The 26,682-nt window shown below is 38.3% G+C and overlaps 1 protein-coding gene across 1 annotated transcript in view; it reads left to right on the forward strand.

Moving 5' to 3' along the window:
- LRBA (LPS responsive beige-like anchor protein) overlaps positions 1-26,682 on the forward strand; it is a 746,337-nt gene that overhangs the window by 665,284 nt on the left and 54,371 nt on the right. The gene's annotated exons all lie outside the window — the stretch shown is intronic.

Below are 26,682 nucleotides of genomic sequence, written 5' to 3' on the forward strand. Positions count from 1 at the left end.
AAAATAATTTGTTAAAGAAATAAGATTATAAGCATCAATCTATTTAAATGTGATAAACACATATTTATGTACAAGTACACATATAACCAAATGGAAGTTAAGAATAAAGTCTGCAGCTTTTGTACATCATCATACTTGGTGCTGGACATTATTGAGAATTGTTTTATCCTTGTCATTGATTTTCTTAAGTAAAACTCAAAACACAGTTTTGACAAATACAGTATTCATCAAAAAGTCTGTGTATGACCTTAAATTTTTTAAAGTATTTTAATTTAATTATTATTCTTCTAGTTAACATACCTCATATACAAAGATGTATGTATGTTAGTGAAATTGAACAGATAAAACCTTATATGTCTATACAATTTTAGAATAGAACCAGGGAGTTTTAGAAGAAACCAGGGAGTTTTGATTCATAGGGAAAGTTGTCTATCACTGTAAAGCGAACATCATTTGTAGTAAGTAAGGTTTGTTGTTTTTCACTGGCACTTGATGTATTTCTTTATAATTCTATTTATGACCTTATCATGTTGACAGTATATGAAAGTACATATTTAAATATATTTGCCAGCATGTATCATCACCTGGTTTATGTGCTAGATAAAGAAGACTGGTACACAAACAAGAGCACTGCTCATTTGATGAAGTTTTCTTATATCACATAGGTTGAAATTGCCGTTTTTTAGTTTATTTTTGAACAGGATCAGATGGGCTCTAAAAGACAGTTTTTCAGTTCTTTGAAAATGTTCCTTCTAGGGGACATTTTATTTTATTAGAGCAACAACTGACTGCATAACACAAAATATACACAGAGTTCCATGTATGAAACTGAGGTTGGAGCAAACGTGCAGTTGTTTACAAAACAGTTAAATAATTCATTATTAGAATAGAATTGAAAGTGCCCATTTACTTTCTTTTTTATTGTTTTAACCAAGTTTGAATAGTGGTACTATAAATGTCCATAATTATTTAATACCTGCTTCTGTGTTTTTGTATTCCTTTGTAGTTATTATCCATATTTCTACTTCTGCGACTGGAATCAGTATATATTTGGCTTTGTCGTGTCCTGTTTACTTAACATACGAGCATATATTATTTTATGTTGCTATAAAATCTGAGTAGTTTTAATTTTGAAATTCCCTTATATTCTGTAGAGTTGCAATGAAAATGTACTTAATACTATTTCTCCCAATGTGAGGGTCCTATTCCTTTTTTTAAGACTTGTGTGTCCAAGTCAATATAGCTGAACCTTTCCCATCATTCAAGTTTGTGCAAGCTGTGAGCAGAAAGGATGGCTCTCTGTAGCTCTGTGATGCTGCTAGTTAAAAGGTGAATCATTCCACCAGCTAGGTGTTTTCTCTATAGATCAGTGTCATTGGCTCTTTGTGTTTATTCTTGATTGACCCACCCTGCTTCTCACACCTCAGTTATTTACCAAAGGAGTTTATCATATACTGTTGGCAGTATAATCTAAAAAAGCAATAGAACTTCCAGTGGAACTTCCTGGGATAATGGAAATGTTCATTGTCTCTATGCTGCCCAATACAATAGCCACTAGTCACATGTGACCATTGTGTGTTTGAAATGTGGCTAGTGTGACTGAGGAACTGAATGTTTCATTGTAGCAAATTTAAATAGCCACATGTGGTTAGTGGATATAATATTGAACAGGAGACATCTAGAAGACTGTGGTGTATCTTTGCTTACCCAATTTTCAAAATCCAGATTCTAAGCATGTAGTCAGACAATGGGACAATAAATGTTCGTTAAATTAACTTGGTAGAATATTTGAAATTGGGCTTCCCAGGTGGCACTAGTGGTAAAGAATCTGCCTGCCAATACAGGAGATGCAAGAGATGTGGGTTCGATCCCTGAGTCGGGAAGATCCTCTGGAGAAAGAAATGGCAACCCACTCCAGTATTCTTGCCTGGAAAATCCCACAGACAGAGGAGCCTGGCAGGCTACAGTCCATAGGGTCGCAAAGAGTCGGACACAAATGAACACACAGTGACTAGTGACTGTACACCATCTGAGACTTCAGATATGTATTGACATATATGTGCTGACCAGATTATATTTTTTCTTTCACTGTAACATGTCATGACTTCAAATATTGGTTTCTGCTATGGTTTGAGTTATAATTAAGTGGCATTGAGTATATCCACATTGTTATGCAACCATCACTACCATCTATCTCCAGAATTTTCATCTTTCCCAAACTGAAGCTCTGTATACCTTACACAGTAATTCCTTGTCTCTCCCTGCCCTTGGGCCGTGACAACCGCTATTCTGTTGTCTCTGGGGAATTTGATTATTCTAGGTATCTCAGATAAGTGAAATTATACAATATTTTTCCTTTTGCAGCTGCCTTATTTTATTAAATTCTGTCCATGTGGTAGCATAGGTCAGATTTCCTTCCTTTTTAATACTTCATCATATGTATGTACCACATTTTGTCTGTCTGTCAGTGGGTCTTTTGGGTTGCTGTTATGAGCATGCATATATTAATACTTGTTCAAGTCCCTGCTTTCAAGTCTCTGGGTATATTCTGAAGTAGAATTGCTGGATTATATGGTAATTCTGTGTTTAACTTGTTGAGAAACTGCCATATCAAGTAAGCTTTCAGTATTTTTCACGATCAGCATTTGCTAAAGACTATTTAAAACTTAAAAAAATGTTTTAAATGTTTATTTATTTTATTTTTGACTGTGCTGGGTCTGTCTTGTTGTGCAGGCTTTTCTCTAGTTGTGGTGAGTGAGGGGCTACTCTGTAGTTTACATGCTTGGGCTTCTCATTGAGTGGCTTCTTTTGCTGCAAATAGTAGGCCCTAGAGCTCAATAGTTGGGGGCACACAGGGTCAGTTGCCCCATGGCACATGGAATCTGCATTGAACCCAAGTCCCCTGCATTGGCAAGTGGATTCTAACCACTGGACCACCAGGGAAGCTCTGTTTAAAACTTTGGCTTTAAGTTTCTTTGACTTCTTTGTTCCCCCTCACAACTCGAAGTAGTTAATTATTAGCAAATTAACCTTTAGCTGAAGAGCTTTCCAACTCATTGCACCCTATTTATATACATACATATCATATCATAGATTCAGCATTCACTCAAAAATCATGACCTAATATATTCTAAGTATGGTGGGTACTCAGTGTTCTTGAAAGACTACATCAATTCATTATTAGCATTATTCATATAAGTATATATACTTCCTGAATGTTACTGAAACAAATGTGATCTTTTATTATATCCACTCCGTATTACGGTGCTGAATTTTGTGACACAACACTGTGATACAGTTGAATCAACAAATAAATGTGGATTTGATTCCTGGCCCCAGTGCCTATAGTTGTATGACTTAGCTCTTCCTGAGACTCTGTATATGGAATTTGTAGGATGATGCCCATTTCATGCAGATTTAAATGACATATAACAGATAAAAAGGCCTGGCGTGGTACCTTTCCCATCATAAGTACTCAACAAGTGTTAGTTCCTTCCCTTATGTTGTTCATTGTTAAAATGTTGAGTTAGAAAACCCAGCTATAAAAAAGAATTAAGAATTACCAGTTGCATCTTAAAAAAAAATCATCAAATGTTCATGCTAGAGAAGTTATTAGAGACTGTTTCCTAGAGAATTCATACAGAGTTCATTGTAGAGTGAGACAAGGAGAAAACAAAAAACAAGACTAGGTCATTAACTCCTTTTCAACAACTTTTTACCAAACTTAAATTATGTAATAAGGTTAAAGAGTGAAAAGGTGAGTCCCTGCCCTCATCAGCTGTAGTATGTTGTGTAGTGGAGAAACATGGATAAATAAGCACTTCTAATACTGTGATAAACTCAGTATAGAGATAAGTACACTGTATGTATGCACAGGTCTGGAGACTAGGCACTGAACCTGGGCTGCAGATTCCAGCATGTCTGGGAAATGAGAGGCTGGAGCTGGAGATGGAGGGTGAATAGGAACACTTGTTGGAGTTATGAGCAAAGGATAGCTGCGCAGGAGAAACTGCACGAGCCTCCTGCACATGGTAAAAGAGACCATGGTGGGGAATTAGGTTTGTGGAAATAGCTGAAGGTGACAAGAGAGAGGAGCCAGAAAAGGTAATTTTAGGAGATATCCATGCCAGTCCAGTGGTGAAGAATCTACCTGCCCATGAAGAGGACAGGTTTGACCCCTGCCCTGGGAAGATTCCACACGCCGCGGAAAAGCTAAGCCCACACACCGCAACTCCTGAGCCCGCACGCCCTAGGCAGCGCTCCACAGCTAGAGTGTGTGCATCAGTCGTCCTGACTCTCCTGAGCCCGCACGCCCTAGGCAGCGCTCCACAGCTAGAGTGTGTGCGTCAGTCATCAGTCGTCCTGACTCTGCGACCCTGTGGACTAGAGCGCATCAGACTATTCTGTCCATGGGATTCTCCAGGCAAGAACACTAGACTGTGTTGCCACCCGCTTCTCCAAGGGATCTTCCCGACCCAGGGATCGAACACATGGCAGACAGACTCTTCACCGTCGGAGCCACCTGGGAAGCCCTGGGTGCACCGCAACCAGAGAGTCCCCCTAACGACCCCCGCTCTGACCCCTGTCACTCACGGCAACCAGAGAAAGCCCACCCATGCACAGCAATGAAGACCCAGCACCACCAAAAATAAGTAAAATTTTTAGAAAAAGTAATCTTAACTGTATTATAAGTGGGTTGGAGCGTGTATACTTTAGAATCTGTCTCAAAGAAGACTGAACAAATGACTGAAAACTCTCCGTCGGATTATTCTAAGGATCATTAGAGAAAGAAGCTTGGATTAAAGAGGACCGTGCTGTGAATGGGACGTGAACAACTAACCACAGTGAGGAAAGGAAATAACAGAAGAACTTTTCAGTGCTTTATTAAGAGAGAGCTCACACATGATACAATTCACCCACTTGAAGTATACACTAGTTTTAGTTTATTCCCAGAGTTGTACAGGCATTACTACAATCGAATTTTACCTTTTGTCATTACCCACAAAGAGACCCCGTATCCATTGCCAGTCACTCTGAAGGAGTTTTTTTTAATGGGTAGGTAATTTATGACGTTTCTCTGTTAATTGGAAAGCTCCAAAGAGAAGCATGTGTCCTAGGAGTATGTAATAGGCCACTAAGCTCTATGAGAAAAAGGAAAAAAAAACAAAATCCAGAGCACAGATAGATAAGCCCTGGAGAGCAGGAAAGAATACAGTCTTGTGTGGGGGGAGTGGAAGGTCAGCCTGGGGCTGGTTTAAGCAACTGTCCGTGAGTGAGGTGGGGAGGCAGCCGCCTCTATGAGAGTTTGTACCAAGAGTGAGGTAACATTTGTGGAGATACCTTATATAGCGATAGGTGCTTAACTGATACTCAATAATACGTAAACTGTTATTTCCTTTCCATGTTGTTTTTCTCTGTTCTCAATAGCAGGAGAACAGATGCAGAAAAAAGTTGAATAGAGAAGGTATGTGTGTGTGTAATTATACATGTGGAGAGAGAGAGATGGGGGTTTGGCCATAGGAGTATGGTAGAATATATAAAAAAGAAATGAGAGTGGAAGGGTGGTCAATGAAATTGTTAAAGGGATATTGTTGAAATGGTGGCTCTAGGCTGGTTTGGATAAGAAAAAGGGCTGATGAATTGGAAGAGTTTAATCTTTCATTAATTATTCATTTATTCATCAAATACACATTTTGTTCAAGATCCTAAAAATACAGTGATGAGCAAGAAAGTCAGTCAAAACCCTTTCCCTCATGGAGCTTGATACACAGAAAATAAACAGTAAAAACTAAGTTCAGCTAGTAATAAGTGCTATGAAGAAAAAAGGCTGCGTAGCAGAATACAGAGTGATGTGGAAGTAGGACAATCTTTCAGAAAGGTTGTTCACAAGCTGCCTCTCTCATCATAAAGCTTTTCCTCCTGCACTTTGAGAATAACGTGCATTTGTGCACAGAACCCAGGGAGGTAGCTCCCACTGCTCCATCTCCAGCCAGCCTTGTGCCTGCAACCCTGTGCCAGGACAGCCTCCAAGTCTTCAGGTCTTGCTAGTTGTAAAGCTTCCACTACCGCCATCTTCTGATTTGCTCTCCACCCCATCTCCAGACTGTCCCATCTTCCCTTCAAAATCTCGTTCTTCTAAGAAGCTTTAACATCGCTGCTGCTGCTGCTGCTGCTGCTGCTAAGTCGCTTCAGTCGTGTCCAACTCTGTGCGACCCCGTAGACTGCAGCCCACCAGGCTCCCCTGTCCCTGAGATTCTCCAGGCAAGAGCACTGGAGTGGGTTGCCATTTCCTTCTCCAATACATAAAAGTGAAAAGTGAAAGTGAAGTCGCTCAGTCCTGTCTGACTCTTCGTGACCCTGTGGACTGCAGCCCACCAGGCTCCTCCATCCATGGGATTTTCCAGGCAAGAGTACTGGAGTGGGGTGCTGTTGCCCTCTCTAGTATTAGGAAATTTGCGCATACACTTGGCTTATACTAAAACATTATCCCTGCAAAATCACGGTAACGGTATCAGGATGGATTTGGCCTCTCTAGTCTTTAAAGCAGACCAGACTAGACATTTCTGTTCAGTACCTCTCATTTTGCTTATTTCTGTTCACTACTGTCTACTTAGTTTTCATCTGGAAGACTTAGATGTCCACACAGTCATACATGGAGGCAAGGTGTCTACAAACAAGTCATGTATGCACCTATTACTTGGGAAAAGCTCCATTCCTCAAGAGAAAGTTTTATTCTAGAATGAATGGTTAATACATATGGTGTAGTAAGTGATCATAAAAATAATCTCTCTATAAAAAAACCACTAAACGATAGAAATAATAACCATAAGAGGAGGAAAAGTAATCAGAGAAACAGCCTGCAGCACATTACACTTTTATGTTGTTTTTAATTTTTAGAAAACAGCTGGGTTATCAATATACAGCTCTGTCTGTATTTGCATATGTCACACATCAGAAAGAATTATTTTTTCGGGCAAATATGCTTTTTTCTCCCCAAATATCTGTGACCTCCAACTAAAGGATTTCTTCTTATCTTGAACACTTTATTCTAACTGACTTATTTCTTTATTTTTGTACCCTTTTCTCTACTGTCACCACTTTTAATATACTCTATTTCTTATCTGTGGGGCTTCCCTGGTGGCTCAGATGGTAAAGAATCCTGCCACTGCAGCAGACTCAGTAGACGTGGGTTCGATCCCTGTGTCGGGAAGATCCCCTGGCAGAGGAAATGGCAACCTACTCCAGTGTTCTTGCCTGGAGAAATCCCATGGACAGAGGAGCCTGGCAGGCTACAGTCCATAGGGTTACAAAGAGTTGAACATGACTGAATGACTAACACACACATTTCTTGTCTGTACAGACAAAGTACAAATAAATAAAGATTTGTTATTTTCTGATGATTAATTTTTTTGACTATGGTTTAATTCATTCACCTTTCTTCCTTCTACCAGCATTTCAAAAAAACTAAAAAACAGGGAAAGAAGTAATTTAAAAAGAAGGAAAATTTAAGATAATTGAATTCAGAGTCAGATATAAATAAGAATAAATATTTTTCTTAAGGAAAAAACCTTCCAGAATCCAAATTCACAAAATAAATTCATGATGAGTTGAATATTAAGTTTACAAAATAATTTTTATTTTCCAAAAAAATGGAAACCAATTTCCTTAAATTATTTCTTTAATATATTTAGAATATAATTGTATTTAGGGGCATGATTTCTAGAATTTTGTATCCTTTCTTATATCCAGAATTTTCCTATCATTTATCATATAGATGGTATTTGCTCTATCCAAAAGTTGAGAGCTCAGTTAGCAACTCCTTAGTGTAAGACAGTTCATTGCTGGAGTTTTATTAGGTCAGAAATAAGCATTTAGAAGTTGCATGGACAGTCATGTGCTCTGAGTGAGACGTTTCCACTACATGTCGGAGCACAGAGGAGAAGCAGCCAGCCCAGAAAGAGGCAGTACTAACCCGCCTGAGCATAGTCCTTAAGGAATGACGGGTAGGCGCCGTGGTAGGAAGGGCAGGGGAGCGCAAAGCAGAGAGCGCAATGTGTGGGGAGAGGTCGGGGTGGCGGGGGCATGAGCAGTTGATGACGAAGAGTGGTTAGGTAGATGGTGTCTCCAAAACACATTTGGAAACCATTTATGTCTGTGTGTCATGCCTTTGTCCAAGCCGCCATCATCAGCTCTCCCCTGACTGGCCTGGTCACCCTTTTCTACGCTTAACTACCTCCAGTCCACTTTCCACAGAGCTGCCAACGTGACATTTTGAAAGTGTAAATCAGACTGTGTCCCTCTACTTAAGCTCTCCTGTTTCACATTAAACGCAGAATAGAGCTCTGCTCGGTCCGCAGGGTCTGGCCCCTGCCTTCCTGTCTCATCTCACGCCCTGCCGTCCTCACCCTCGTTTGCGTGTGCTGTGACACCGACCTTCCTTCTGTTCCTGACCTTGTCGTTCGGGCCTCAACTTGAAGGTCATCTCTGCAGCAAAGGCTTGGCTTCACGCATCCACACCTGGTGTCTTTGTTATTAATTGTAGCTTAATTTAAAGCTGAAGACCAATACATGTGACACAGATTCTTTGAAATCTTTTGGAGACTTAAGTCACCTCGGTCTTTGTAAATGTTCTGTGTGTGCCTGAGAAAGGATGGGTGCTCTGCAGTTTTTAGCCGTAGAGGCCACTTTCCTGTAGACAGTAATAAGTAAAGACCAGTGAAGAATGTGATTAGTGAGTATTATTTTTTATTAATATTAGTGATTGTTCTGTGGTATATTTGACCCTACAATAAAGAATTCCATACTACTTGCTTTCTCAGTTGGTATGCTCTCTTTTTGTATTTTTCCTGTTTCTACTTTAAAACTATCAGCTCTCACTTCTTCCTGTGTCCATGTGTCTGTCTTTTGGACACTTGCCCTCCTACTCTGCAATTAGCTATTTCTTAAACGTGATAGTCTGAGAAACCGGATGACCAGGATACAACTAAATTTAAAGTAAATAAATAGGTTTTGATTACTTCCTCAGAGACAAAGTATGAACTAGAGTAACGAAAACACGGTGCTGTAGTTTTAAGGTTCAGTGAAACAGAATAGAGCTTTCAGAAATGTGTGTGTGTGTGCGTGAGTCGTTCGGTCGTGTCCGACTCTTTGCAGCCCCATAGACTGTAGCCCACCAGGCCTCTCTGTCCATGGGATTCTCCAGGCAAGCACACTGGAGTGGGTTACCATTTCCTTCTCCAAAAGGAACTATAGAAAGAAAGAAAGTGAAGTTGCTTAGTCGTGTCCGACTCTTTGCGACCCCATGGACTGTAGCCTACCAGGCTCCCCCATCCATGGAATTTTCCAGGCAAGAGTACTGGAGTGGGTTGCCATTTCCTTCTCCAGTTTCAGAAGTAGATATGAGAATATATGATAGAGGTGGTATTTTAAAATCACTGGGAAAAGGCTATCTTTTGTAACCTGTTATGTTAAGACAGCTAGCTAATTGTTATAAATTTAGATCCCTGTTTCACATCATAAAGTGAAAGAAATTACAAATGAATTACATGTATTTATTTGGAATAAAGGTTACAGTATAAGTATAAAAAACTGAACTACAGGACATAGAAAATACTGTAGTAAGTAGTTTTATAATCTTGGAATGGAAAAGGCCCTTTCTGTATGTCAGTAACAAAACCAAAGTCATTAAAGAAATTGTTACATTTGTCTACATAAAAACTGAAGATTTTGTACATCCAAAAAAAGACAACAGATGACAAAGTTCAGGAATAGATAATTCACAAAAGATGAACTCTGGGCCATAAATGAGTGAAGCCTTGCTAGTAATCAGTGAAATTCAGTTGCATTCATTAAAATCCAACACATTTTTTACCTGTTAGACTGCCTAAGATGAAAAATAACAAAAATTCCTATTTGTTAGAAAACAGATATAGTTGCTCAGGACTTCCCTTGTGGCTCAGCTGGTTAAGAATGCACCTACAGTGCAGGAGACCTGGGTTTGATCCCTGAGATGGGAAGATCCCCTGGAGAAGGGAAAGGCTACACACTCCAGTATTTGGCCTGGAAAATTCCATGGACTGTATCATCCATGGGGTCACAAAGAGTTGGACATGACTGAGTGACTTTCACTTTCATAGTTGCTCATAATGGCAAAAAAAAAAAAAAACCCACGAGAACCACATAATATCTAACAGTCAGTTCAGTTCAGTTCAGTCGCACAGTCGTGTCCGACTGTTTGTGACCCCATGAATCGCAGCACGCCAGGCCTCCCTGTCCATCACCAACTCCTGGAGTTCACTCAGACTCACGTCCATCGAGTCTGTGATGCCATCCAGCCATCTCATCCTCTGTCGTCCCCTTTTCTTCCTGCCCCCAATCCCTCCCAGCATCAGAATCTTTTCCAATGAGCCAACTCTTCGCATGAGGTGGCCAAAGTACTGGAGTTTCAGCTTTAGCATCATTCCTTCCAAAGAAATCCCAGGGCTGATCTCCTTCAGAATGGACTGGTTGGATCTCGTTGCAGTCCAAGGGACTCTCAAGAGTCTTCCCCAACACCACAGTTCAAAAGCATCAATTCTTCAGCGCTCAGCTTTCTTCACAGTCCAACTCTCACATCCATACATGACCACTGGAAAAACCATAGCATTGACTAGATGGACCTTTGTTGGCAAAGTAATGTCTCTGCTTTTGAATATGCTATCTAGGTTGGTAGAGAAACTGATTAAATAAATATAGGTAAATCCATACAGTGAAATGCTACTATATACATCATTAAAATTAATGGTATATATTTCTATATTTATTGTTATGGAAAAATACTTCACCATATTACATACAAAAACAGATCATGTTTTGAAATATAGAAAATACAAATTTTGTGATGTGTATTTGTACATTAGGAAATTTCTGATGTTTATATGGTCATCTTAGATGTTTATATGGTCATCTAACCAAAAATAGTTATTTAATCTTTGATTAGTGAGATCATGGAATTCTTTTATTTGCTACTTTCTGTATGCCGAAAATTTTTCCTCTGGAAAATCAGAAGGAAAAAGCCAAACTCCAGCTCTTTCACTCTTGTGAGGCGGGAAAGTATCTGCTTGAAAATTCAAGCAAGTAATGCAGGTTAACATGAAGATAAGAATATTGACTTTGGTTTTGACTTTTTGGAATTCTTTTGTGATTACTTTCTGGGACCGGCCATTTTTAATGTTGGTAGGATAGTGACTTCATGTATAATGATCTTTGTGAAACTTCAGTAAAGATGAAGGAGGTTACAATTTCTTCACTTACCTCTCTCAGAAATTAGAGCACCTGTAATCGCTTTTTTAACTCGCTGAACTAGGATTGTTTTTCATACATTTTGGAAACAAATTCCCTCATTTTTTCCAGCATATTTGAGGAGGACCACAAAAGATCACTTCTACTCTTTTGGAAAATATCTTTGGTATATCACTGTTAATTGTAGTTCTTATCATCATTTTCTAAAAGCAGGAAGGCTTTTGACTCAGGACTCATAAAATCTTGATTTCTGGGTTCAGTACTAAATTGTGTATGTGTGGTGTTTGTATGGTTTGTATATAATTAAATGGTATATAAAGGGATTTTACAACTTATTTATCCAAAAATGTGCCAGAACCCTGAGAATTCAAATACCATGAAAGTATAAAGTTAAAGCATAGAAAATCTCCAGCTCTAAGATTAGACTGTGTTAACCAATGCCAGAGTCGCATGCTAAAGTCAGCTATCGTGGTTTCTATATGATAATCTTTGATATATACAGAAAAAAGCCTCTGCTACCGAATTCAGTGCCTTTTACTCATGTTTGAAACTTCACCATTAGAGATGATTTATTTAATTACAGACCTAGTTTTTGAAACAACTTTTTCTAGTCATTCAGCTCCCTGTGTGTCGGACTTGATAGTAGATTTTGACAAAAGGGAAAGTACAGACACAGCATAGGGTTCGAGCACCCAGCGTGTAGGGAGTGCAGGGACAGAATCCAGGGTGCACCGGAGCTAGGAAGCAGAGGTGGGGGTTCAAAGACCAAAAGGTAGGCTGCAGGTAGATGCTGCTTAGGACAGCGGTAATGGAAACAGCATCTATCGTCTGTGCTTTTCCTTCTCTCACCTTACTGTAAATACCCACCACATTTGCTCTGGAAGCATCGTTTTCTCCTTTACTTTTCAAGCAAATGCAGTGTTATTCTATGTTTATGTGAGTTCAGAAATTAAAGTTATTCATTCCTTCTGAAAATGGAACTCAGCTCTATTTATAAAGATGGGTAGAGAAGAGGAAAAGGAGAGACGTGATCTTGCTCGATTTAAGGAATTACATACAGTGAGTCTCATAATATGAAAGTTAAAACCTGAAAAATTTCCCCTCAGTTGTGTTTAGTGTCAGTGGTTGATTTTCCCTCTTCCAAATGCTGTAGTAGTAACACATAATCACTCTGAGAAGATCTGTTTTCCAAAAGCAGCAGCAGCAGTGTTTAAGTTTACATGACCCCAGTCTCATGACAGCAGTAGCAAATCAGATATCTTATCCAGGGAAAAGCATTTTTGGCTTAGAATTCAATCATTTTCATGGTGGGAGTCAACAGCTTACTTCAGCTCTAACACTACTGCAGAACACTCGCTGCAGTGAATCTTTCAGAAAGCATAAACACAATTGGTATTTATAGCATTGTTAACATTTGCTAAATAGTTAGGGGAATGGTCTGTAAGCCTGTTTGAAGCAGGTGGGGGAGCAGGAATCTTTGTTGTGACTGCCGTGAGATTTAAGAGTAGGACATTAGTACAACAGGGTTACAATGGTTGTAGCAAGAGAATAAAGTGGAAATGCTGAATACAATAAGTTAAGATTTCACACAGCCGCAATTCAGAGTGTTACAAAAATAATCCTGACGCATCTCTGGCCAGAAGTGTGTTACACAGATGGCATATTTGACACAGTGCAGGGCAGGAACTGTACGGTGAAAAGCCAAATAAACAGTAGGGATTAGTCAAGTTTTAATTGAAAACCTACATAAAACCTTGAAATTATGCCAAACTTTCTGGTATATTAAAATCACAATCAAAGTTTCCCTTACTTAAACATTAAAATTGTCAATAAAGTGAATCTTCATATTTTGCTAGCTATTATGCCTCTTGCAGACTTATAAGTAGGTGTAGCTATATTTATACACCCAAGGACATGAAGCAGAGTGTTCATATTTTTATGAGTTTTTTCTCTATCAGCTGCCCAGGGAATCCTGAGCCTCTCTATTATGCTGATGACTTCCGTCATAACCCTCTGCTCTCTAGGCACCATCTTTATTTTAAATTGAAAGTGTGAAAGTACTCTCAAATCAAGTGACTGAATTTTTTTTCAAAATGTTAAACTAAATTCAAGCTTCTAGAATAGTCAAGTCAAATTACCTAGATTTGAAAAATCTCTGTGAGACTATTTGCGACTGTAACTGATTGCTGACTGTTAGAATAGCATAGTCATATTTCACATTTCAGAATAGCAATGTTGCTTTCTTTTGTTTCTACAAAGATGAGGAAGTTTACTTAGAATCACTATGTTTAGTTAATGTTATTGGTGCAAAGGAAGAACTGCGATTCTGTGAATACAGTATTCAGGAAACACTTCAGTGCAAAATTTTTCAGTGTTGCATATGACCTAACACTGTTGTAACTAGTCGTATTGCCTTCCCTCTGTCTCTGCCAGCTGTGTTATGTGTGGGTGTGTTGTTTTTCAGTCTTAAGTTTCTTGAAGTCAAAGATTCCTCATTCTACCTCATTTCAGTGTTTGGTGGATACTCACAAATATGATTGAGAAAATAGATGAAATGATTCTTAACAAATGAATGACCAAATGACTGTTTCCATGACATAGTTTAAACAGACTTATCTAGTTCTAAGAAATAATTTAACCTTCTGAATGCAACTATCCTGCTTTTTTTTTTTCCTTTGAGAACTTTTACTGTGTTTTCACTGTTTGCCTCTTAGTATTGGCAACCTCTTTGAAGCAACATTCCACTTATTTTTCTAGGCAGGCGGCTTTATCTACTCGTTTCCAGTAGCTAGAGATGGAGGTGTTTTGAATGAGCACATCAATGCTCTAGACAGAGATACTGTTTGAAATTATCCATGAGCACAGTACCGCTGAACATTATTGAGTGACATTTGTTTCTGTTGGTTGTGTCTGCTCTGACTAGCTGGTTTCTTTCAGATTGGCAGCTGGAATTATGCTGCAGTGGATGGACAGCTCCGAGAAGCAGAGATTGTAGTGAGCGTGCGCTGGGTCTCAGTGTAATGTGCCCGGAATGTATAGGCTCAGTTCAAGGCTCTGATGGGAAACCTGGGCATATCTTCACAATTTATAATTACTTTATGTATAACTTAAACATAGAGTTTAAGTGGTGACTTCCATAATATTATTGAGTAGATAAATAAATAAAACTACTCCTTTTTCTAATTTTTCCTCTCCCCTGGTTTCTTGTCACGGCGTTCTTTTTTTTTTTTTTTTTTTTTAAGAGGTTTGCTTTATTTAGCTAGCTATTCTCTCTTTGCTCTTTATGTATATTATATGCCATCATGATATGTATATGTCTCCAAATACCAAATGTAAGTAAAACATAGTTTGTTTACAAAATGTATACTGCATACCTTTCTAAATATTTAGTTAGCAGTAAATGATGGTAAAATATTGCTAAAACTAATGGCTCCTTGAAACCAGATAGAAATAATTTAGGAAATAACCTCAAAATAACAAAATTAACTTTTTAGTAAGGTCTGTTGGTTTCACCGTGTTTGACCAATTTATCAACTGGAGTTGTTCTGAGATGGTTAAGAAATACTTCTGGTTACTATATCAATGGAAAAATTAAACTTCATAAAGCTATGTTTTGTATTTTCATTTTTTCCTTAGATATTTTAGTTTTAGGTTTTTTTAAAAAGGAAATTTTTTTGTTACTCTTTATTTTAAAAGTAATACTTGCTTTGTTTAAGACACCAACTAGAATAAAGGTGAAGAAGGTATTCATGTCTATTCTGCCAATCTTTTCATCCACCCTCCACCAGAGATAATAACTGGTAGGTTTATGTACCTTTCCAGATTTTATAGATGTGTATTTATGTGTGTACTCACATGGCATTTACTCATTTAACATATATAAGGGTGTTGTTATAGTTTGTTTTTACAGTTAATTTTTTTATTAAATGAGATAATGCACTATATTCTTCGCTGATTTGGAGTTGTTTTAATCAATACACTATAGGCTAGTTTCCATATCACATATATTCAGTTCAGCTCGTTCATTTTAATGACTGTATAGTAGTCCATTGGCGTAGTTTAGTTTTCTCCCCTAGTTTTTACATAATAATAAAAAAGTTTCTCAAAATTAAAAATAGTTTCAGTGTTTCAAGTCCAAGTTCACATAGAATGACTTCTGTTCAGTTAACATATTTACTCACTATGTCCATCTTTTGTGTGGATTACTTCGCATAATTTGCTGATTAAATATTGTCTGGTGTTTATTTTGACCATAAATCTAATTGGCTTTTAAAAATTCCAATTGATAGTAGTATATCCATGAAACTTTTTTCCCTGATAGTTTATCTTTTACCTTATGCTGTACAAAGTTTGAATTCTATATTTCTTATTTCCAGAGAACTTGAATATTTACATTTCTGTCTTAAAAGATTCCTTTTAAATAAATTGAGTTAGGTTCATTATGCTTTTTAATTTGTACATTTATTGTTCTGGCTTTTAAAAAGTAATTCTGTATTTCATTTCTTATAGTAAGAGGGAACTTGGTTTCTCAATGTTTCTAAATGTTGCTTTGCCTTTTTTTAACCAGCTAGAGGTATTATGCAAACAGGTGTAACAGGTATAGGTTTATAAAGATAAACCTATCTTTATATTAGGTATAAAGATAATTTTCTCTTTTAGATTCTTCACCATTTTAATCAAGTATATCTACTTGTCGTGGTTTCTCTTTCGGCCTTAGTAGTTAATATTACCAGGATTTTTGTCCTTTAGGAATTAAATGCTAACTTCAACATATAATGATTAGTATGCTTTTTTTAACTTGCTGATATCCAGCATATTTTAACAGTGGCCTCAGTAGGCACTGAGGCTGATTAACTAGAAAGTTAGTCAGTAAATTTTGAGTGGAAACTGGTCAAATATCTAGTAAGTTTTTCTCCAGTTTAATTCAACTGTGTGAAGGGTAAGGGGAAAAAGAGGCTCAAGTGATATTATGTAACAGGAGAAATCACTAAATGTCCTATTGTGACTCTTTTGAAAATTAAATTAATTCTGAAATCCAAACTATGAAGTCTTACTTGGATTTGTAAATATCTTTTGGTGAGTTACTCTACAATCTTAAGATAGCCTTCTAGAACTTCATTTTGGTAATGTCAAAATTTTAGTATACTAATAATGGCATGTTACTTTTTATTAAATGATTTTTCCAATTTCCCTATCCCAATTTTATAGTGCTTTTAGATGTAAATATATAGGGGATAAAATGCAATTTCAGAGTTGTGTGCTTAAGAAAAGCAGAGTACATATGTGTTTACCTTAATTGCATCCATATGTTTAAGTTATTTCTCCCCCAAACCCATCTTAAAATAAAGTTTTACAGCTTTATTGTTGGTTACTAAGTGTTGTACTGAGTTAACTTGTTTCCTATGTTAAATTAAAAAGACCACTTCAGAGAGTCTAAAATATTCATTCTTAAGTTGAAGCCCTACATTGTCACTAAGCCAGTCTACTTTCTTTTCCTTTTCTTTTGTTTCTCTCATTCTTTCATTTTATCTAGTGTGTGCACCTATATTCCCTCTACATATTAATATAATGTCCCTTTCTCTCAGTATAGCCATAAAATCTTGCAAGTATGCAGTGGTTGGCACAGAAAACAATAGAATACACAGCTTGTTGAAAATCTTTTCATAATATTTCCATTTGGAAATCCATTAATAAATTCTCCAGGTAATATTTGAGATGCTGTTTATAAAATTAAGTATGTGGTTTTACTGGAAAGTCTTGAAGTATTTGCATAGTCTTTTTCATTACTATGTATTTCAACATCTGGAATGCTGCCTGCTGGATTCAGCTTTATTATAGAAAGTAGTGACAGGCCGTTTACAGAAATAATTGGGAATTGATGAATAAGAATGAAGTAAACTGTCTAGAAGAAATGTTTAGTAGAATGTTTTTTTCAGTGCTAGGCTGCTCTGTGATAGTGTTAGGAGGTATCTCTTAGCTGCATCCCTGCTGAATTGTGCTGACTTGGATAACCTTTCATTCATTTAGCATTTCATTCATATTTCTTGAGCACCTACTGTGTGTCAACCCCCAGAAGCACAGCAATACTTGGAAGTCTCTGCTCTCAGTGAGACAGGAATTAGACCAGCAATTTAGTTAAGTAGGTAAGAGTTTTACTTAAGTAGGTAAAGTAAGTAGGGGGTTTGGACACAGTTGCTCCAAGAGCAACAGAGAGGGGGAGCAACTGTCTGCATGAAACCTAGAAAGAGACTTCTCAGGGTGCAGAGATATGTGAGCTCATCTTAACGAATGAGGAGGAGGCAACCACACAGAGAAAGGGGATAGAAAAGAATAGGAAAACAATATATATAAAAGCAGTATGTCATATTACATCATATCTTACAGAGTTTAAGAGGGACAGTGTCAGGATGAGACTGGAAACATAGGCAGGAGAGCCAGATCGCTGTTATTATTAGTCTTAATTATAGGTGATTGGAAACATTTAGTAAATGCTTCCTTAACCTCAGCCAGACACCATGCAGTCTTTTATGTATATGTTGTAATACTAACATCAGACACAGAGGTGTCAGGAACTGTCCTGTGTTTTATATTATTTCATTTAAACTTTACAACAACCCAATAAATACCCACTATCATTATCACCATTCTTAGACAAGAATACTAAGGCCTAACTTGCCAGAGTCACTCAGCCAGTATGTGATAAAGCTAATATCTGAACTGCAGCACTCTGATTGCAGCCGTCTGCATACTTAACCTCATGCTATGGGGCCAGCCTATGATAAGGAATTTGGATGGAAGGATTTTAACAAGAGAAGTCACCTTATCAAATTTGCAGCTTTAGCATTGAACATCTCCTTTCAAGTCCACATGTGTTTAACCTTTGTGAACAAAGATGAAGGCTGCTGGCTAATGTTTATAATTTGGGATTATTTTTTGATATTTTTGTTCTCCATATAGTTTTGCAGTAAACCTGAAAAAACAAACCGCTTAAAGGCAGGGACACTCTCCTATTTTCCAATAAATATTTCTAGCACATTGCCTAGGCTGAATCCCCCCTTGGAGTAACCTAAGGCCAAATGTGTTAATAATTATTGAAATTGACTAATGGGTACATGGGGATTCATTATCCTATTTCATAATAAAAATTTAGCATAATAAACAAATTCTAAAAATTTAATCACCTGGGACCAAAACTCTCTAGATGAAGTAGAGTTTATTAAAAACAGTTTAGGCATTTGGTAGAGTTCATTAAGCTACCCCATTACCTGTTCATCTTCCTGTTATACCTGTATGTTTCCTGTGATTGCAGACCTCTTGTTATGCATCTGAAATATTCAGGAATAGAATAGAATATCAGGAATAGAAATATTCCTGTATATACAAAGGGCTGAAGTGAAAAGTGAGAGAGCGATAAACAAAATTACTTGAAGGATTTTTTCAAATCACACGTATTCCCCCAGGATTTCTCACTTGACCTTTGAGAATCACTGCTACAGAGAGACCCTGGAGTGTTTTTGTATCCCTCAGGTGTGTTGGGGGCTGAAAGAATGAGGATTACTGCCTTTCAGTTCAGTTCAGTTCAGTTCAGTCGCTCAGTCGTGTCCGACTCTTTGCGACCCCATGAACAGCATCACGCCAGGCCTCCCTGTCCATCACCAAGTCCTGGAGTCCACCCAAACCCATGTCCGTTGAGTCGGTGATGCCATCCAACCATCTCATCTTCTGTCGTCCCCTTCTCCTCCTACCCTCAATCTTTCCCAGCATCAGGGTCTTTTTCAATGAATCAGCTCTTTGCATCAGGTGGCAGAGTTTCAGCTTCAACATCAGTCTTTCCAATGAACACCCAGGTCTGCCTTTAGTGATACCTTATAGAACTTTTCTAACAAAGACTCTTTTGTCCTCTTTGTAGCAACAGATAGCAGTCTTACTTATCACTCCCCGTTCTTCTCTCACCCCCATTTTGTCTCATCAAGAACTGTGCTCCAAACTTCCTGGTATATCCACTGCAGGGAACACAAGTTTCAATCCTTGGTCAGAGAACTAAGATCCCACATGCTGTGTAGCGCAGCCGAAAAAAAAAAAAAATAACGCTCTTCTCTTGAGCTTGTTTCTGTCCCTGTATTGGGCGTTCTTGGTACATAAAAGGCACTCAATATGAGGAAGGAAATGGCAACCCACTCTAGTTTTCTTGCCTGGAAAATCTTATGGATAGAGGAGCCTGGTGGGCTATACAGCCCATGAGGTTGCAAGAGTTAGACAAGGCTTAGGAACCAAACCACCATATAACTTTCATATTAAAAGGCAATATAAATAGACAAAATAACTTTTTAAATAGTTACTGGTAGCCTGTCAGTGCTGAAAAGTAATATTTTGTCTTATTCTAGAGCTTCGTGACCTTTTAAATTATACCCACCGCCACAGGCAAATAAAAAGATGTGGCATTTTGGAATGCCACATTGTGTGGCTCTAGAAACTAATAATTTTGTGTGTTATACTAGGAAGAATATAGGTTAAAGTGTATGGTTCATTTCTGGTTCTATTTTGCAGTCCAGTTTTTGTTTTACTTTGATTTCCACTTAAAGTTGGCTTTTAAAAAATACCTTATTTGTGTATCTTTATAAATCAGTCATTTGGGGTACAAGACTGATTGATAAAACATATGTGCAAAATAGAGGATGTTATTTTTAACAGCAACAGCAAAAAAAGTTCAGGTAAACTTCTTTGTTGTGTGAATAGTTTGTACAAGGCATTGTTCTTCCTGCTTGCACACTTCTAAAATACATGATATTCTAGCCTTATGGTTTAGTTGCTTGACAGACCAGTAATATACTAAAAACTAGCATTACAAGGACGCCTGAATTAAAAGTGTAATTAGCAGCGTGAACAAGCTGTAAGATTTGGGAAATCTTAGTGATCCAGATAACCACAATGGTGTGGTCGGTCACCCAGAGGCATACATCCTAGAGTGTGAAGTAAGGTGGGCCTTATGAAGCATTACTGTGAACAAAAAGCTAGTGGAGGTGATGGAATTCTAGATGAGCTATTTAAAATGCTAAAAGATGATGCTATCAAAGTGCTGCATTCAATATGTCAGCACATGGTGGCTCAGTGGGTAAAGTGTCTGCCTACAATGCGGGAGACCCAGGTTCGATCGCTGGGTCGGGAAGATTGCCTGGAGAAGGAAATGGCAACCCACTCCAGTACTGTTGCCTGGAAAATCCCATGGACTGAGAAGCCTGGTAGGCTACAGTCCATGGGGTCGCAAAGAGTTGGACACAACTGAGTGACTTTCCTTTCCTTTGGATAACTCAGCAGTGGCCACAGGACTGGAAAAGGTCAGTTTTCATTCCAGTCTCAAAGGAGGGCAATGCCAAAGAATGCTCAAACTACCACACAGTTGTGCTTGTTTCACATGCTACCAAGGTTATGCTCAAAATCCTTCAAGCCAGGCTTCAGCAGTATATGAACCAAGAACTTCCAGATGTATAAGCTAGGTTTCTAAGAAGCAGCAGAACCAGAGATCAAATTGCCAGCATTTGTTGGATTATGGAAATAGCAAGGGAGTGCCAGAAAAACATATGCTTCTTTGACTATGTTAAAGTCTTTGTGGGGATCATAGCAAACTGGAAAATTCTTAAAGAGATGGGAATACCAGACCACCTTATTTGTCTCCTGAGAAACCTGTGTATGCAGGTCAAGAAGCAGCAGTTAGAACTGCACATGGAACACCGACTGGTTCAAAATTGAGAAAGGACTATGACAAGGCTGTATATTGTCACCTGCTTATTTAACTTATATGCAGACTACATTATATGAAATGCTGGGCTGGATGAATCACAAGCTGAAATCAAGATTGCCAGGAGAAATTTCAACAACCTCATATGCAGATGACACCACCCTAAAGGCAGAACTTTGGCCACCTCATGCGAAGAGTTGACTCGTTGGAAAAGACTCTGATGCTGGGAGGGATTGGGGGCAGGAGGAGAAGGGGACGACAGAGGATGAGATGGCTGGATGGCATCACCGACTCGATGGACGTGAGTCTGAGTGAACTCCGGGAGTTGGTGATGGACAGGGAGGCCTGGCGTACTGCGGTTCATGGGGTCGCAAAGAGTCGGACACGACTGAGCGACTGAACTGAACTGAACTGAATGGCAGAAAGCGAAGGGGAACTAAAGAGCCTCTTGATGAGGGTGAAAGAGGAGAGTGAAAAAGCTGACTTAAAACTCAACATTCGAAAAACTAAGATCTTGGCATTCGGTCCCATCACTTCATGGCAAATAGAAGGGAAAAAAGTGGAAACAATGACAGATTTTATTTTCTTGGGTTCCAAATCACTGCAGATGGTGATTGCAGCCATGAAATTAAAAACCAGTCACTCCTTAGAAGGAAAACTATGACAGACCTAGACCAAAAAAAAAAAAAAAAAAAGGCAGAGACACCACTTTGCCAACAAAAGTCCATATAGTCAAAGCTCTAGTAGTCATGAGTGCTGAAGAATTGATGCTTTCAAACTGGTGTTGTTGGAGAAAACTCTTGAGAGTCCCCTGGACTGTATGAACATCAAGCCAGTCAATCGTGAAGGGAATCAACTCTGAATAGTCATTGGAAGGACTGATGCTGAAGCTCCAATACTTTGGCCACCTGATTTCAACAGCCGACTCATTGGAAAAGATCCTGATGCTGGGAAAGATTGAAGGCCAAAGGAGAAGGAGGTGGCAGAGGATGTGATGGTTAGAGAGCCTCACTGACTCAAGGTGTATGAATTTGAGCGAACTCTGACAGATAGTGAAGGACAGGGAAACCTGGCATGCTGCAGTCCATGAGGCTGCAAAGGGTTGGACACGACTTAGCAACTGAACACCACCACCACCACCACCACCACCACCAAGGCAGGACCTAGAAGAGCAGGGTTTTCCAGAGAGTGGTATGACTTAGAAAACTGAAGATGAAGGAACGAATCTAGGAGAGACAGTGGCGTAAGAGAAAATGTAAGGTAGAAATGGCTGGTTTTGTTTGAAAGAAAACCTGCTTGATTGTACAGAGAATTGGATGAGGGACTAGCAGTAGGCCTTCATCTTTTTCTTTCTTTTAAAAAATTTATATTTTGAATTAAGTTTAGCCACAGACAAGTTGCAAAATTTCTCTTGTATGTTTCTACCATCACCATGTTACATAACTTTAGTGAAATGATCAAGACCATGGAAATATTTGCTCAGCGTAATTAAGCTACAGACCTTGTGAAGGTCACCACATTCTCTGAGGACTCTCTTTGTGTTTAATGACCTTATGCAATGACTAAATCACATGTATTTAGTCGACAGCTTCTTGGTCCTCTTCTAAATGTAAGAATGAATCAGCCTTCACTTGTCTTTAATAGTCTTGATATTTGTGGAAAGTGGTCACGTATTTTGTTGAATGTCTCTGAATTTGTCTCATATTTTACATGATTCAAATGAAGCTATTTACTTTTTGTCAGGGATACCATAGAAATTATATAGCATTCTTCTCAGTGCCTCATATGAAGGAGTAAGACTGTATCTTTTAAGAACTGCCAGTTAATTGAAGATATTTGATCAGGGGAATATTCCATAAAGGAGAGTTTGAGAAAGCACAAGTCTGTAGGAAGAAATTAAATGACAAATAACAGAAGAGACACTGTTATAATTCTCAATACCTGAAATTATAAGAAATTCCTGGATTCAGATAGAAATGATGAGTATGAGAAACTTATAAAAGAAGTGATTATATACTGATTATATACAAGAGGTAAAATTTTTAAATGTTAGTAAGATTCTGAGCATTAAAAATAAAATCAAAAGGGGAGTCTGTCTCATCCTTGATTGAGGAATGCTAGAATAAAATTAATTTTTCCAGATTTTAGATTTGATAATTCCAAGTGTGTGAGATATACACATAGTATAGCTGGACGGCCATCAGGCAAAGTGTAAATGAACACTTCATAGACATTGACAGTCCTCTGGCCTTGGATTTGGAAATCCTTCATATAGAGCTAAGATTTGAAGTCATGACAGTTAAAAAAAAAAAATGTAGGGCAGGAAGTTTAGATCAAGAAAATGGGAGTGTGAAAAGAGAACTTTCAGTGATGAGTTCGTTTGTGGATGAGAAATAAGAGTAGAGGTTGGCAGAACACAGAGAATAAAGGAGTAGGTCAGAGAAGCGAGCTAGTGTAAAGCCGAGGATGCCAGAGCAGAGAGAATGTGAAGCAGCCATGGTGTGATCAGCAGTGCCAATTGCTTTAGAGATCAAGATGATGACAGAATGGCAATGAGCTTTAGAAACAATGAGAAGAATCTAGAATTATCAGTTCATGATATTAGGTTTGACTATAAAGATTTGAGATTACCTTACAGTCTTATTCTATAATATTCTCCCTTGATAAAGCCCTTTCTATTGTATTGTTATCACCAACAACTCAAAGGTTAGTCAAGAAATATAACAGTTGTGTCTAAGAATTATATAATATTTTTAGGACTTAGAAAGGTCTTAAGGACTTAGAAAGAAAAATATTATTTAACCTATGTGGCATAATACAACTTTTATTTCATAATTGAGACAGAATTCACACCACTGTGTTCCATGACTTGAAAAATCATTTCCCTATAGATCAGTAATGTGTAAATTTTATTAAAATTTTAAGACAGAAGAAAATTGTGTTTGAAAGGGGAGATTGGTGTTTTTAAAAGTTTTCTCACCATCTATGTACTTCTCATTTCAAAACAAGGCTAAGTACATGTAGTATTAAGGATATTGCTATTATGTAGTATTGAGGCCAGTTGTGTTTAATTTATAATAAAAATTTATGTGCGATAATGTCGTTATTCTCAGTTTCTCTCTAGTAGTTGGTGTTACTGACCATTCTGTCTTTGAAATTCTCATCTATAGCTTCCACATCACCCTATCCTGCTCCCCAGCTCCCAGCAACCTCTCCCTTCTATTGTCATCGTCTTCATGTCAAATCCTAAATGTGAGCATCCCCCAAGTTTCACCTCTGTGTCCTTTTATGTATGTGTCTCATCTATTTTCATCCTGGGAGCTTAACCAGTGGACTTCAAACTGTGCTCCAGAGTCCTAAGATTTCTCAGAATTGTCTCAGGAGCTGCTGTGTAAGGATGGTTTTGCCCATCTTTAAAGTTAAGTAGCCCTGACTCTATGTGTATTGGGGTTTTGTGTAAAACTTCATTTGAAAAAGGAAATCATTTCTGCTGCTTAAAAATACATACATAAACAGAGTGAGAGGGAAGGATCAAAAACCACTGACTTAAATTTCTCTTGTCTGAATGACACCCAAGTGAACACCCCAGATGTTTCAGCCCAGGGCCAGTCCTAGGCTCTCTTTTGTGCCCTGGACGTCTCAGCCTGGCTCGACAGCTGTCACTATCACTTCAGATTTCCACACCTGACATAAAATGCACTGTCTTTCTCCTGCAAAGCTAGTTCTCCCTCACAGAAATGTATATTTCTATTCATTGCTTTACTACTCTAAAATACACAAGTTCAAAAGAGAGAACTAGTGTTGTCTTATCTCTTCATTGCTCAAAGTCATCAGTCTCTAAGACTTGTTGATTTTGCCTTAGATCTTGGTTCACATATTTATCCCTTTCTCGCAAATAACACAGCTTCCATAAGGACTGAGGTATCCAGTTTTGGACTGCTCTCTGACTCTCCAAGGAGATCTCTTCGACTCTGGCCACTTAGCCCTATAGTATACTTTGAAATGCTGAGCCAGATTTCAATTTTTTTTTTTTTAATAATGTATTCGTTATTATCACCACTCTCATTGTAAACTCCCGAAGCATTTCTTCCTTTTCTGTTTTAGCTGTGTGTAATGGGGATCACGCTAAAGCTCCAAACCCAACAGTATTTTATTTAGTGCCTTGTATTTGCTTGGCATTGTGCTAAACACTTTATAGGTATTACTTAATTTTCCATATAATTCTCCAAGTGAGGTATTATTATTCTCTCTATTTTATCAATGGGGAAACAGAGATTAACCATCCTATTCAAACACAGCAAATAAATGGAAAAATCAGGATTAGCAGTCTTAACCAATTAGCTCCATAGGCCAAGTGTGTAAGCTGCCTGTTCCCCATTCCCCTTCTTTTAAATGAGGGGAAATGTATGTGGGCTGTTGGGCCAGGACCACTGAAGGCAGCAGTCAAGGGAAAGGGCACCGGCTTTGCTGTTTTTTTAAAAGTGCCTTAAAGTTTACGTTAAGCCAATTGTGAATCCATGCATCTTAAAAGAATAGTGCTCCCACCTCCTTCTCTGTGACTACCTTCGGCCTGCCCACCAAAAGGTTGCCCTTTTGTGATATTTTTTGCCTCAAGATTGTCCTTGATGTTGATCATGAATTGATTTCACTCCATCAAAAAATGTTTTAGATACTGCTCTGAAGTGGCCCTCGTCTCTACTCCTCACTTCCTGGTGACTTCTTTTCCGTTTTCTAAAGTCTGGGGCCAGCCTTATCCCCTGCCAAGCCATGCTCTCTAATTGTGTGTGAGCAAACGCTTAATGATGATGGTGATGTTGACATTAGAGCTACTTTATTAATTCACTCATTGGGTTGTAAACTCATGCGTTTTCTGTGTTCAGTCTTATCCCTAGGCCATGGCATTGCCCCTAACGGATAAGGAAGAATAGCTTACTGGTTGAGAGTATGAGCTCCTGAATCAAGCTGCGTACACGCAAAATTTGAGCCTGCTGTTGAATTACTGTCTGACCTTGGACAAGATATTTAAGTTCTTTGTGCATTATTTTTCTTTATCAGTAAATAGATATAGTAAAGTACTCACATAATACAGTTTAAAGATTAAATGAAACGAGATACTAAAATCACGTAGAAAAATACCTGGCAAATAATAACTACTAAATAAATATTTGTTATTGATGTGTGTGTGTGTGTGTGTGCTCTGTTGTGTCTGACGCTTTGCAACGCCGCAGACTCGAGCCGGCCAGGCCCCTCCATCATCCATTGGATTCTCCAGGCAGAAATACTGAAGTGGGTTGCCATTTCCTAATCCAGAATTATTGTTGTTAGTAGCCCTTAATGAATATTGATTGACTGCATATTAAGAGTCTAATCTGTACCAGTAAGCACTTTGCTGCGCTTTTTTTGCATACATAGTATTTGCTCCTCAATATCAAAATCACTGCAGATGGTGATTGCAGCCATGAAATTAAAAGACGCTTACTCCTTGGAAGGAAAGTTATGACCAACCTAGACACCATATTAAAAAGCAGAGACATTACTTTGCCAACAAAGGTCTGTCTAGTCAAGGCTATGGTTTTTCCAGTGGTCATGTATGGATGTGAGAGTTGGACTGTAAAGAAGGCTGAGTGCCGAAGAATTGATGCTTTTGAGCTGTGGTGTTGGAGAGG

Source organism: Budorcas taxicolor, chromosome 17 (genome assembly GCF_023091745.1).
Source record: "Budorcas taxicolor isolate Tak-1 chromosome 17, Takin1.1, whole genome shotgun sequence".
Taxonomy (NCBI): Eukaryota; Metazoa; Chordata; class Mammalia; order Artiodactyla; family Bovidae; genus Budorcas; species Budorcas taxicolor.